This window comes from Lolium perenne, chromosome 7 (genome assembly GCF_019359855.2).
Source record: "Lolium perenne isolate Kyuss_39 chromosome 7, Kyuss_2.0, whole genome shotgun sequence".
Taxonomy (NCBI): Eukaryota; Viridiplantae; Streptophyta; class Magnoliopsida; order Poales; family Poaceae; genus Lolium; species Lolium perenne.
Window position 1 is genome coordinate 76,229,923 of NC_067250.2, and position 14,265 is coordinate 76,244,187.

At 38.8% G+C, this 14,265-nt stretch overlaps 2 long non-coding RNA genes across 2 annotated transcripts; both read left to right on the forward strand.

The window, feature by feature from the left end:
• The first annotated feature begins 1,052 nt into the window (after positions 1-1,052).
• LOC139833198 (uncharacterized) lies at positions 1,053-4,029 on the forward strand. Its single transcript, XR_011748516.1, has 2 exons — positions 1,053-1,908; positions 2,401-4,029. It is a non-coding gene; the product is annotated as an uncharacterized lncRNA (long non-coding RNA).
• Positions 4,030-10,779: 6,750 nt separating this feature from the next.
• LOC127317004 (uncharacterized) lies at positions 10,780-13,756 on the forward strand. The gene is made up of 2 exons (XR_011748498.1): positions 10,780-11,635; positions 12,128-13,756. It is a non-coding gene; the product is annotated as an uncharacterized lncRNA (long non-coding RNA).
• Positions 13,757-14,265: the final 509 nt, after the last annotated feature.

Below are 14,265 nucleotides of genomic sequence, written 5' to 3' on the forward strand. Positions count from 1 at the left end.
TGATCACATGTTTGACCTAGGTTTAGGTTGTAATCAAGTTAGGGTTCATATGAATTGATGGAGCTAGGGTTCCTAATGGCATTAGGGTTTTAGGTTACTTGTAAAATGTCCTACATGTTGAATGGGAAAACATACAACATAAAAATACATTGTTCTTCATAGTTGGCAACAACTTGTCATATAAAGAACATTTGTCTGCCTTTCAAGGCTTAAAAGAAAAAGCTTAATGATTACTTTCTACTATTGTGGAAGAATGACTATTAAGTGTGAAGACATGAAAGGAACAATTTAATTGACATGTAATATATGTAAACACCTAAGTGGATATGGACATGCATTCCGTTTACTTAGAAGAAATCCTAACATAATTGTTAGGTATGATTATTTATTTTGTTATTTTCTAAGATTTTAAATCACATTCTTAAGTCTTTGTAAGATTGGATTAGGAACTTCCTATGATTACATATAACTTTAAGGAAAGTAAATATTGAACCGTAGATCAAAGTTTTGGTTAGTATTTTTATTTTCTCTCTTAATTGATTAGGAGAATATTTGTTTAGGGTTGAAGCCTTAATAATTGAAGACTTAAGAATTAGTCCTTAAGATTATAGAAAAAATCATTTCTTGCTATTTGGACTCTTAGCTATTTGTCGCTATTTTTTTACTTATGTTCAGGAAACAAAACATAGGTAAATTTATAGTAGAAATCTTTATGTGTGTAATTAAGCTAATTTGATTTCTTGAAAATTTAACATGAAATTGAGACTTGATTAAAGTCTACAATATTTATAGAAATTTAAATACAACTTCTATATTTTTTTAAAAAAAATATAATGTTTTGTACTTTGAGAACATATTTGTTTGTTGTAATATGGATTGTCCAAAACTAGATACACAAGTATTTTAGTGGATTAGTTCGTCGGGTTGGATCTAGTTAGCTTAGTAGTCAAACGTACACACACTAATAAATTAGTTAGACTGATTGGGCCACTAATACGTACGTATACAATAATGTCATATATGCACATCGGCACAGGCGTACAGGTATGAGGGCCAACTCTCACGCCAGGACGCACGTATACGAGACCAACTCTCACTCGAGGTCGAGGATAGCCCAGTCCCTTTCGTTCCCCGCTCGCACGACCTGCTGTCAGTGCCCCCGCCGTGATGACTCCGGCCGGTCGCCGCCATCTCCGGCGCCGCCGCCACATGGCGCTGGTCCGCCTCTTCATTCTCCCCACTCGTTTGCCCGCCATCTCGAAGCTCGCCCAACCCTCACGCACCCACCAAGAAATCCTATCCCCCTGCAGTTTCGGCTGATGCCGGCCCTGCCGTTTTTCTCCGGCCACCTCCGGCCTTCTTCGGCGCCGGCGAGATGGTTTTCTGGTTCTCCTCGACGTTCTCTACCTCTCTGTCCTGCTCGATTTGACTCTCGAGTCCTGTCTCGTACATCCCCACTCAAGAACCCTAGCTCGATGTCGGTTTGATTCAGCCGTTTGCCGGCCGTCTCTGGCGCCGCTGCGGCATGGATTTCTAGCGCTCTCTACTCCATGCCGCTGCCGCGCTATACTGCGCCCCCGCTCACGCCCGGCTTGACCATGGAGATTCCTGCTCGTCTCCGTCGTCTGCTTCTACTCATCAACGGCGACCTCCAGTTCTTCATTGTCGACCTCGAGCCCCAACTCGAGTTCTTGCTCTACTGCTACTATGTGCTCCTGCTCCTCTACATTTACTTGGACGTCGGCGGGATGGTGGTGTGTCTGCAACCCCGGCGTTCGTGTGCTAGTGGCACTGCTGTGATGGGGATTCTTTTGTTGCCACTACATCCCCGACCTCGATGCCGGCGGACCGGTGCCGCAGACGCAACTCCGGCATCGCCTACTACACCTATTTTCTATTGCACTCACTGTGAGCTACCCCTCTCTCTAATCTCTGTACTTCTTTATGGCTACAGAGTGGTGATATGTGTTGGTTGTGCTCAGTGGGGTGTTGGCTTGAGAATTGATTCACTTACGAATAACATATGCTAATTGTAAGGCCTCAATTTAGACGAGGTGATTGTCCCTGGCAGGGATAATTTTCTACTGTGAATTAATTTTGACAAATTGGTTTCTTTAAAGATTCAGCCAAATTAAGTTTTGTGAGAATTTCGCTTTTCTCTGGTATGGACTCAAGTTTGTTGGTTTAAATTGGTTGTTATCACGCTAGAGTATATCTTTTTGATATCAAACCCTTAGTGGTCTGTGTCTAAAGCTAATGTGCTTGTTATTTGAGTGGTTGCTATACTACCAGAACCTTTTAGTGCAAAATTTCCTTATACATGTGCACTGCTGTGTTATTTTGGGTTGGGCTTGAATACTTGTGATGATGACGTTCTCATCTGATCATGTATGTATACAGATATTATATTGATGGGACTATAGCCTGTTTATTATGGCTTTCTGGCTGGATCCAGATGATCTACTGATGCTCTGCTCATTGATAAGGGTGGATTAACAGTTATGTGTATGTGCAAGGTGATGATGTCGTCAATGGACAGAACTGTTGCTAGATAATTTTACTGATATGAACAGATATGTGCTTGTTTTCTTGGCCGAGCCTGTGATGCATAGGCTGAGGCATGATTGATGATATGAACAGATACTAATATGTGACTTTCTAAATCTCTTTGAGGATTCAACAGAGCACTTCTCTGTTATTCTGAGAGAAATCCATCTCTCTATCCTCCTAGATGAACATCTATTTGAAGGGTAGTTAGATGTGTTTTTCGTGTTTACTCCTACAGATGTCTATGCAAATTTAAGAGCAGATATTGCCTGATATATGGAGGCTATTGATTGGTGTCTACCTGTTGCTGCTGCACTTATGTAGCCTGGAGTTGTAGATTTTTATACACCTTGCATCTTGGGGCATGCCTGCACCTCCTCTCTGCTTCTTCTTCTTCCCGGTGATCCACTTGCTGATCTTGGTGTTTACTAGGGTTGCTATACTGTTGATTGTGTTCTTGTTGGGCAACTGATACAAATGATTGATAGAACAGATATCTGATGTGATATGGTGTTTGTAAGGTGTTCTTGCTATCTAGGATTAGTATTCCTAGTGCTGAATGAGATGCATGTTGGTAAGTGATGCAAATGGATGTTGGTACGGCTGGGCAATTTCATTTATATGGCTGTCTAGTGCTTCTATGGATGACAACACATCTCTGCATGTGGTGACTATGCTGCTGTTGGGTGGCCCCTCCTCTTGTGCAGGTTCACAAGTTGGTTTGCTTCTACTCCTAGTGCAAGCAACGGCTGAGTGGTCTTTATCCCTTGCTAGACCATTCTTTTATGTGCTGCCAAGTGGTTAATCCTTATTGGCTAATATTATTATGTGAGCTAAATACCTCCAGTATGCCCCCAAAATATGATTAAGCTTTGCTTAATTACTAAGTGGTTTGTGGTTAGTTGGCTTAGGATCATATTGACTATGCTATGTCAAAGATGATCCATTTAAAATAATTGGTGGGTTTTCTTAAAACATGAACTTGACTAAGTTAGAGGGATTAATTATTTGCCTTGACGTCTAATAGAATCAGATCTTAATGTTGCCTCTTGTTTCTTCTCTTGTGTGAATTATTCAGTGTTGCATGATGTTGCCTTGTCCTTGTTGCCTCATGATCCCAATGATCCATTTTCCCCTTTTATGATACAAAGATTATCCATAATCCGAAGTTGCTTATAGATTGAGATTGATCCCTCTAGCTGACACTTAGATATTATGACAAGTTCCTAATATCTACTAGTCGAGTTCTAAAACATTAAGATGCCTCATCTTTGATGATGGCAACATTTTAATCATAACAAAATTATCTTCTTTGTCTTTGTTGTTTGTTTTGCAGGGAAAAGTAGAACAAGAATATCAAGATTAGATTTAGGGATTCTTTTTGTTTCTTTGTACTCTTCTATTTCTTTTGTAGCTTATAAATAATCGAATTATGATAATTGTAATAAGCTTTAAATTATTTATCTATTTTGAATTCTCAAATGTGTTAACCCTTACATATTGTATTTCATATTATAGTTTAGAATTCGAATTCCAATTCAAATTATTAATTGAATTCATGTGTTGAATTGAATTCAAATTATTCCTCCCGCAACCAAAAGAATTTAGGAAAGGTCATGTCAAAATTTATCGCACTCACATCGATGTGCTAATTCAATTCCACCGATGCAAGAGAAGCCTCGATCACTTTGATAGTCTTAAACAAAAGCGCGAAAATTCCCTGGATTTTCTATGCATGAATGCAATGCACACATCCGTTTCCTCTATTTTTGTAACCCCAAATACTGGGATATTACAGTCTCTACCCCTTAAACTAAACTTCGTCCTCGAAGTTTGAACTCTCTCACGTTTCCGAAGTGTGGATCTGACTTGTGCAGACTACGACTTTTCTCGAACTCAGTGGTGATCTCACTGGATATAATTGAATATATCCCTTGTCCAGATTCTTCCTGGAATCCGTTAGTGTTTGTCATTAAACAACTATTACTTCCTTTACTTCCATGATTTCCTCCAATATTATAAGCTTGTTTCCTTTCTCATTGAATGTTCAATGATTGGGACAACTTTTGTTGTTGATAAACTTGACTGGAGACTAATTTGATATCATACTCCTAATTGGTAAAATAGGTCTTTGTTTTCCCTTACTACCAAAACTACAATAATGGTATTTAGTAAGGTACTTACCATAGAAATGGTCTTGACGGTTTATTTCCCTAGGAATGGATTGAACTCACTTAGTCCATCCAATCATGGATTAAAGTTGGTACCCATCACTATTTTAGTTTCTTTAGGTTCCATGAAAGGAATCTTTCAAATGGACTTTAGTTTTGGTATAGTCAATCTCCTTTGGTCTTTGGCCTTCTAGGGCTGTATTTTGTCTATGATATTTCCTTCGTTCAACTTCATTAACCTTAGTTTACTTGAGCTTCCATACTTCTGAGTAACTATTACTCACTTTCTCAAGTCATAGTCCAATTCTTACTTCCTCGAGGTATAAACCTCGACTTCTGGTCTGACATCCTTCTGAAAGTAGTGTTCGATGATCTTATGAAAATAAGATCGAACTTCCTCTCATTCCAACCTTCTTCTTCTATCTTGCTCAAAATATTGATTTATTGTACATCCATCTCAATCTTTACTCTACCCCTTTGAGTTTTCTTATGGTCTTCAACTCCTTTTCTCCCAACCATTGGACTTATGGTGAGAATATTGGTCTGGATCTAACTTATGGTTTATACTTTTCTAAAAGTCTCACGAAGAATGTTTGTGGCGTATCCACTCAATTGTGGACATCCAATGTGAATCCTTCGACTAAATGATTATAGGTCATTGTTATTTGGCTAACAAAATTTTATTTGTTCACAACTTCTTGGTACAAATAATCCAATGGTGGACTACTTGATACCAATTGTGGCTATTTGTTATCTAAAAATGGATTCTATTATAGGTTCTGATCAACTAGACGAGACATCCTCTACTTTATCTCGCAGTATTGATCCTATACCAACTGTGGTCTTGTCTTTCCATCTGTGGTCTTCTTATATCTTCTATGGTTTCATAGGTCATCTTCCATTCTTCAGGGTTTATTTTGCAAGAAAACCACTAGCTGACACTATGAATATAGTATCCTAAGTGATTTCTCATGCATTCCCTCTTCTATGTTGACTATGGATCTGCTTCAGCTTCACCATAATCACCATATTTCTTACCTTCATGCTTCTCATGTACTAAAGTACTCCTCTGTTGAGGCTAAGTATGAGTTTTGATTGATATTTTCTTCAGAGTATTGTGGTTACTTCCCACAACTTTACTTCCTTTTTCTGATGCACCTTCATCTTGTCTTCAGAATCTTCCAGAATTCGTCACTTCCTCACACGTTTACCATTACCCTCAAGATCTATAGCATCAAGTAAGGACTTGATATTGCAACATGCATTTGCATATCAAAGTCTAACCTCATGTATGGATCTAGTCAAACAATGAAAATCTATTAAAATCCAAGAAGATTCAGCTTTGTGTTTATAGTACACACCATCATAAGCCTGAATAAAATAGTTGAGTATGACATCTCTAAACATCAGGCTCTGATGTGTAATATATAACACCACATAAGATAGGTTTATATCGTGATACTTAGCACGAATATATGGGATTCTACTATTTGTCTCAACCTTTACCTTAATTGCACATTTGCAATGAGATAAACTTGAAACAAAGTGGTCTAGGATAGCTAAGGTTAACCTAATTTTCTTTGGAAGTACTACTTAACTTCCATTTTTGTTGAGGACTATCTCACATGATATGTCTAGGTTCTAGCATGGCTACTCTAAACACATAACTCTTGGAATATAGCTCCTATACTTTCAAGTGTTTCTATTATAAGACTATGGTCATGATGTGCTTGGCATACTTCCCATAGTTTTGGGAACACAAATTTTGCACTATCGTTGAACAACTGGATTCTTATTATTCTCCTCCTATCTGTTTATTATGTTCTATTCCATCACATAATGATTCTCATGTGAATCTTATATGATTACTATCCCTACCATGTATGTAGACATATTTTATTCCAATCGCTCTTTCTTACCTCCCATGATTGACTCAGCATGGTTTATACTACCTTATATGACTTGTTTGTATCACTTACTATCAATTGTTTCACAAGTTTAGATAAAATCTACTTACCCTATTACTTGTCTTGGTATATACCTTCTAGTAGGATATCTTCCTAATATATTTATCTTTATCACTTGATATCGTTCCTATTACAGGTCGTAATGGTTCTTACTTAACCATAACATGTGTTGGTACACATCTTCCAATAGGATATCTTCCTTATGGTTGTATCGTCTCTTTGGACTACCATGTATTGTATACCAACTGTGATCTACTCATCTATTGTTTTAAGGACTTAATAGCGTACTACCTACTTGGGATTAGCTAACTAACGTTACTTAGGAAAGATAGGTAAGAAATGTTGACTCAAGTGTGTCAGGATTATTCTCAATTGAATATCCATATCAAGTCATAAGAAGATTTGGTTTAACTAAGACAACTTCCTATAGACACTACCAATCCTATAGGTCTCCTTTAAAGGGTTTTAATCCTAGGGTCAAAGCATTTGCTCTGATACGAACTGTGGTGACCCGGCATACCACAGCATGGTGTAGTATGCAAGTCTGATATAACACCAATGAAACACCGTTCCACTAGTATTATATCGGTCAGAGTGGTACAACAGAAACATATGCGGGTCCAAGGCATGTCTATAGAATTACAACATTGACTCGTTACAAAAGATCATCACAACCTCCTACTTTACATTGAGGTAAAACTGCAAATAAACTCCAGAAGAACGACTCCTTGTCTAATCCTAACACGAACTCTACTTGTAGAGTATTTAACTAGCTACAGAGGCTATGAATAGATTCTAGATAAATAGGAGCTAAGTTTAGGAAGTTAGTTACTTTATATTGCTAATCTAGGTTTCTCCTTGTTGGATGTGGTATCTGACTCCTCTGACAGGGTCCTGTCTCTTGAAGTAGTGGTTGACTCCTCGACCTTCGAGTTGCACTGTAGACCCTCCTTCGATGCCTCCATATCTAAGCAGGGGATTTAAGAGTGGGATGAGTACGAACGTACTCAACAAGTTCATTATAGGAAAGAGGTGTTTAATGCACTAGCTACGGCCTTAGACCAGAAAGTCTAATACCAATGCAGGTTTTCATAACCATTTCTTCAAAATGTTGCTTTTATTCAGAAGAACTATGTCCGTTAGCCTTCACCGGTTTACTAGAACTTCATGGAGCTCCTTTCCGGCAGCGTTCGCAGTTCCATATCCCGGAACAGGGAGTGACAGGTCACGGTTCATTACACTCTGCAGAGGTGTGTTGCTTTACCCATAAGAGATCTTAACCTTGGTGCCAACCGAGCACGTTACCCGTCCACACTTCCTTTGGTGTGAGGCCCGGTATAAGGTCATAGCCAATCATATTCCTCCGCTACCTCATACACCAACCCTTTGCTGCAAACTCTGACCCTGGGTCCTCGCCGGTGCTCTTATACCAATTAAGGACGGCCCCCGACCACGACAACAGTTCAGGTCTCTACCATGAACTCCTTCGCCGGTAGCTGCAACCCATCATAGACCGCAATAACCGTGGGGACTTCATCGGGACCCCCACCCTACCACTTGTCCTCTCTTGGATCAAGGGTACCACTTGTCCTCTCTTGGATCAAGGGTCTACGGTAAAGCGCATCCGTTGATGTACAAGAGGTGGAAATACAATTGATTATTCCGTCCCACTCCAGATCTTATGGTTAACACGGGTATTACGGCACAAGAATCACTGGACGACATTTGTTGTTTAATCCTAAATGGATATAAACCCTTGCAATGGAACCTCCACCATATCAACACAATCCATGGTTTCATTGCCCACCACATAGTCATATTCATAGTTATGAAAATAGTGGTTTTGCTTTTTATGCAATAGTGATAAACATAGTACTTTGCAAGTAATTTGGTAAAAATACTCAAATGACATGAGCAAGTGATGAACTTGCCTTTCTTGACTGCAAGATTATGCAGACAAGGTCTTCGATACGCAATAACTCCAAATTCTGAAATAGCATCATCGTCCGATAAGGACGATGTTTAAAAGATTGGCAAGGATGCAATAATGCATAAGTATGAGATGCAATCGCTCTAAGCGTGACCTAACCCCGATGATTTAGGATTAGTGAGTTGTAATGATTAGTTTTGGGTGTGTTGCACTTTTAGAGTGGTTCACAAACAAGGTTCTGATTAGGGTTATGTTGTTTTAGAATCATAAGCAAGTGGTAAAATGCATCGTAACAATCATACACACCAAGGAATAGTAGTTGTATAATAAGTAAAGAGCAGTTGTCAATTTTAAGTCCTATAGTGCATGGTTGATGATTACTTATTATAATTCAAAAGAATAACTTTTGAAGAACATGTTCTTTAATAAAGAACAAGTATGATAATTAGGTTTGGTGGTTTTCTATGATTTACTATGGTTCCAATTAGTTTCTGGAGTAAGTATAAGATGGATCCCAACAGTGTTGGATTCATCAGCAACTAGGCTTGATTGGTTTAATTACTTGAGCATAAGCAACTTAAGCAATTAATTATACATGGTTGCTATCATGGTGGGTTCATCTTGCTGGTGATAGATAGCTAGGGTTTATAGGTACTATTAGGCAAGATTGATGTTTACTCTTTACTTCAAAAGAATAACTTTTGAAGAACATACTTCTTAAGTAATAAGGAGTATATCAAATAGGTTTGAGGTTGTCTAGGATTTGCTATTGGATTCATTAAGTAATGTATAGTTGGCTTCTAGATATGATGGTTCATAAGTATCTAACACTAGTAGGGTTTAGTGCGGTATGATATGTAAGGGCTATCATCAATCATGGTTATTATTAGGGTTGATCAAATTGGGTTGATACTAAAGATGAACAATTAAGGATGATGGCCTTGGTAATAGGACTAGGATTTACACTTGGTTGACCCTATTTGATCATCTAGGTTTGATTGGTATGCATACATGGAATACCAATTTATTAGTGATAGGCTCCTACATTTTATGTGGACATAGATATGCCTTTAGTTGCCAATTATGGACCTATGATTGATAATGAAGTAACATGATCACATGTTTGACCTAGGTTTAGGTTGTAATCAAGTTAGGGTTCATATGAATTGATGGAGCTAGGGTTCCTAATGGCATTAGGGTTTTAGGTTACTTGTAAAATGTCCTACATGTTGAATGGGAAAACATACAACATAAAAATACATTGTTCTTCATAGTTGGCAACAACTTGTCATATAAAGAACATTTGTCTGCCTTTCAAGGCTTAAAAGAAAAAGCTTAATGATTACTTTCTACTATTGTGGAAGAATGACTATTAAGTGTGAAGACATGAAAGGAACAATTTAATTGACATGTAATATATGTAAACACCTAAGTGGATATGGACATGCATTCCGTTTACTTAGAAGAAATCCTAACATAATTGTTAGGTATGATTATTTATTTTGTTATTTTCTAAGATTTTAAATCACATTCTTAAGTCTTTGTAAGATTGGATTAGGAACTTCCTATGATTACATATAACTTTAAGGAAAGTAAATATTGAACCGTAGATCAAAGTTTTGGTTAGTATTTTTATTTTCTCTCTTAATTGATTAGGAGAATATTTGTTTAGGGTTGAAGCCTTAATAATTGAAGACTTAAGAATTAGTCCTTAAGATTATAGAAAAAATCATTTTACTGCTATTTGGACTCTTAGCTATTTGTCGCTATTTTTTTACTTATGTTCAGGAAACAAAACATAGGTAAATTTATAGTAGAAATCTTTATGTGTGTAATTAAGCTAATTTGATTTCTTGAAAATTTAACATGAAATTGAGACTTGATTAAAGTCTACAATATTTATAGAAATTTAAATACAACTTCTATATTTTTTAAAAAAAATATAATGTTTTGTACTTTGAGAACATATTTGTTTGTTGTAATATGGATTGTCCAAAACTAGATACACAAGTATTTTAGTGGATTAGTTCGTCGGGTTGGATCTAGTTAGCTTAGTAGTCAAACGTACACACACTAATAAATTAGTTAGACTGATTGGGCCACTAATACGTACGTATACAATAATGTCATATATGCACATCGGCACAGGCGTACAGGTATGAGGGCCAACTCTCACGCCAGGACGCACGTATACGAGACCAACTCTCACTCGAGGTCGAGGATAGCCCAGTCCCTTTCGTTCCCCGCTCGCACGACCTGCTGTCAGTGCCCCCGCCGTGATGACTCCGGCCGGTCGCCGCCATCTCCGGCGCCGCCGCCACATGGCGCTGGTCCGCCTCTTCATTCTCCCCACTCGTTTGCCCGCCATCTCGAAGCTCGCCCAACCCTCACGCACCCACCAAGAAATCCTATCCCCCTGCAGTTTCGGCTGATGCCGGCCCTGCCGTTTTTCTCCGGCCACCTCCGGCCTTCTTCGGCGCCGGCGAGATGGTTTTCTGGTTCTCCTCGACGTTCTCTACCTCTCTGTCCTGCTCGATTTGACTCTCGAGTCCTGTCTCGTACATCCCCACTCAAGAACCCTAGCTCGATGTCGGTTTGATTCAGCCGTTTGCCGGCCGTCTCTGGCGCCGCTGCGGCATGGATTTCTAGCGCTCTCTACTCCATGCCGCTGCCGCGCTATACTGCGCCCCCGCTCACGCCCGGCTTGACCATGGAGATTCCTGCTCGTCTCCGTCGTCTGCTTCTACTCATCAACGGCGACCTCCAGTTCTTCATTGTCGACCTCGAGCCCCAACTCGAGTTCTTGCTCTACTGCTACTATGTGCTCCTGCTCCTCTACCTTTACTTGGACGTCGGCGGGATGGTGGTGTGTCTGCAACCCCGGCGTTCGTGTGCTAGTGGCACTGCTGTGATGGGGATTCTTTTGTTGCCACTACATCCCCGACCTCGATGCCGGCGGACCGGTGCCGCAGACGCAACTCCGGCATCGCCTACTACACCTATTTTCTATTGCACTCACTGTGAGCTACCCCTCTCTCTAATCTCTGTACTTCTTTATGGCTACAGAGTGGTGATATGTGTTGGTTGTGCTCAGTGGGGTGTTGGCTTGAGAATTGATTCACTTACGAATAACATATGCTAATTGTAAGGCCTCAATTTAGACGAGGTGATTGTCCCTGGCAGGGATAATTTTCTACTGTGAATTAATTTTGACAAATTGGTTTCTTTAAAGATTCAGCCAAATTAAGTTTTGTGAGAATTTCGCTTTTCTCTGGTATGGACTCAAGTTTGTTGGTTTAAATTGGTTGTTATCACGCTAGAGTATATCTTTTTGATATCAAACCCTTAGTGGTCTGTGTCTAAAGCTAATGTGCTTGTTATTTGAGTGGTTGCTATACTACCAGAACCTTTTAGTGCAAAATTTCCTTATACATGTGCACTGCTGTGTTATTTTGGGTTGGGCTTGAATACTTGTGATGATGACGTTCTCATCTGATCATGTATGTATACAGATATTATATTGATGGGACTATAGCCTGTTTATTATGGCTTTCTGGCTGGATCCAGATGATCTACTGATGCTCTGCTCATTGATAAGGGTGGATTAACAGTTATGTGTATGTGCAAGGTGATGATGTCGTCAATGGACAGAACTGTTGCTAGATAATTTTACTGATATGAACAGATATGTGCTTGTTTTCTTGGCCGAGCCTGTGATGCATAGGCTGAGGCATGATTGATGATATGAACAGATACTAATATGTGACTTTCTAAATCTCTTTGAGGATTCAACAGAGCACTTCTCTGTTATTCTGAGAGAAATCCATCTCTCTATCCTCCTAGATGAACATCTATTTGAAGGGTAGTTAGATGTGTTTTTCGTGTTTACTCCTACAGATGTCTATGCAAATTTAAGAGCAGATATTGCCTGATATATGGAGGCTATTGATTGGTGTCTACCTGTTGCTGCTGCACTTATGTAGCCTGGAGTTGTAGATTTTTATACACCTTGCATCTTGGGGCATGCCTGCACCTCCTCTCTGCTTCTTCTTCTTCCCGGTGATCCACTTGCTGATCTTGGTGTTTACTAGGGTTGCTATACTGTTGATTGTGTTCTTGTTGGGCAACTGATACAAATGATTGATAGAACAGATATCTGATGTGATATGGTGTTTGTAAGGTGTTCTTGCTATCTAGGATTAGTATTCCTAGTGCTGAATGAGATGCATGTTGGTAAGTGATGCAAATGGATGTTGGTACGGCTGGGCAATTTCATTTATATGGCTGTCTAGTGCTTCTATGGATGACAACACATCTCTGCATGTGGTGACTATGCTGCTGTTGGGTGGCCCCTCCTCTTGTGCAGGTTCACAAGTTGGTTTGCTTCTACTCCTAGTGCAAGCAACGGCTGAGTGGTCTTTATCCCTTGCTAGACCATTCTTTTATGTGGTGCCAAGTGGTTAATCCTTATTGGCTAATATTATTATGTGAGCTAAATACCTCCAGTATGCCCCCAAAATATGATTAAGCTTTGCTTAATTACTAAGTGGTTTGTGGTTAGTTGGCTTAGGATCATATTGACTATGCTATGTCAAAGATGATCCATTTAAAATAATTGGTGGGTTTTCTTAAAACATGAACTTGACTAAGTTAGAGGGATTAATTATTTGCCTTGACGTCTAATAGAATCGGATCTTAATGTTGCCTCTTGTTTCTTCTCTTGTGTGAATTATTCAGTGTTGCATGATGTTGCCTTGTCCTTGTTGCCTCATGATCCCAATGATCCATTTTCCCCTTTTATGATACAAAGATTATCCATAATCCGAAGTTGCTTATAGATTGAGATTGATCCCTCTAGCTGACACTTAGATATTATGACAAGTTCCTAATATCTACTAGTCGAGTTCTAAAACATTAAGATGCCTCATCTTTGATGATGGCAACATTTTAATCATAACAAAATTATCTTCTTTGTCTTTGTTGTTTGTTTTGCAGGGAAAAGTAGAACAAGAATATCAAGATTAGATTTAGGGATTCTTTTTGTTTCTTTGTACTCTTCTATTTCTTTTGTAGCTTATAAATAATCGAATTATGATAATTGTAATAAGCTTTAAATTATTTATCTATTTTGAATTCTCAAATGTGTTAACCCTTACATATTGTATTTCATATTATAGTTTAGAATTCGAATTCCAATTCAAATTATTAATTGAATTCATGTGTTGAATTGAATTCAAATTATTCCTCCCGCAACCAAAAGAATTTAGGAAAGGTCATGTCGAAATTTATCGCACTCACATCGATGTGCTAATTCAATTCCACCGATGCAAGAGAAGCCTCGATCACTTTGATAGTCTTAAACAAAAGCGCGAAAATTCCCTGGATTTTCTATGCATGAATGCAATGCACACATCCGTTTCCTCTATTTTTGTAACCCCAAATACTGGGATATTACAATGACCATGCACATACATGATATGATGAGTATTGTGAGATTTAATTGGGCATTACGACAAAGTAAATAGACCGCTATCCAGCATGCATCTATGCTTAAAAAGTCCACCTTCAGGTTATCATCCGAACCCCTTCCAGTATTAAGTTGCAAACAACAGACAATTGCATTAAGTATGGTGCGTAATGTAATCAATAA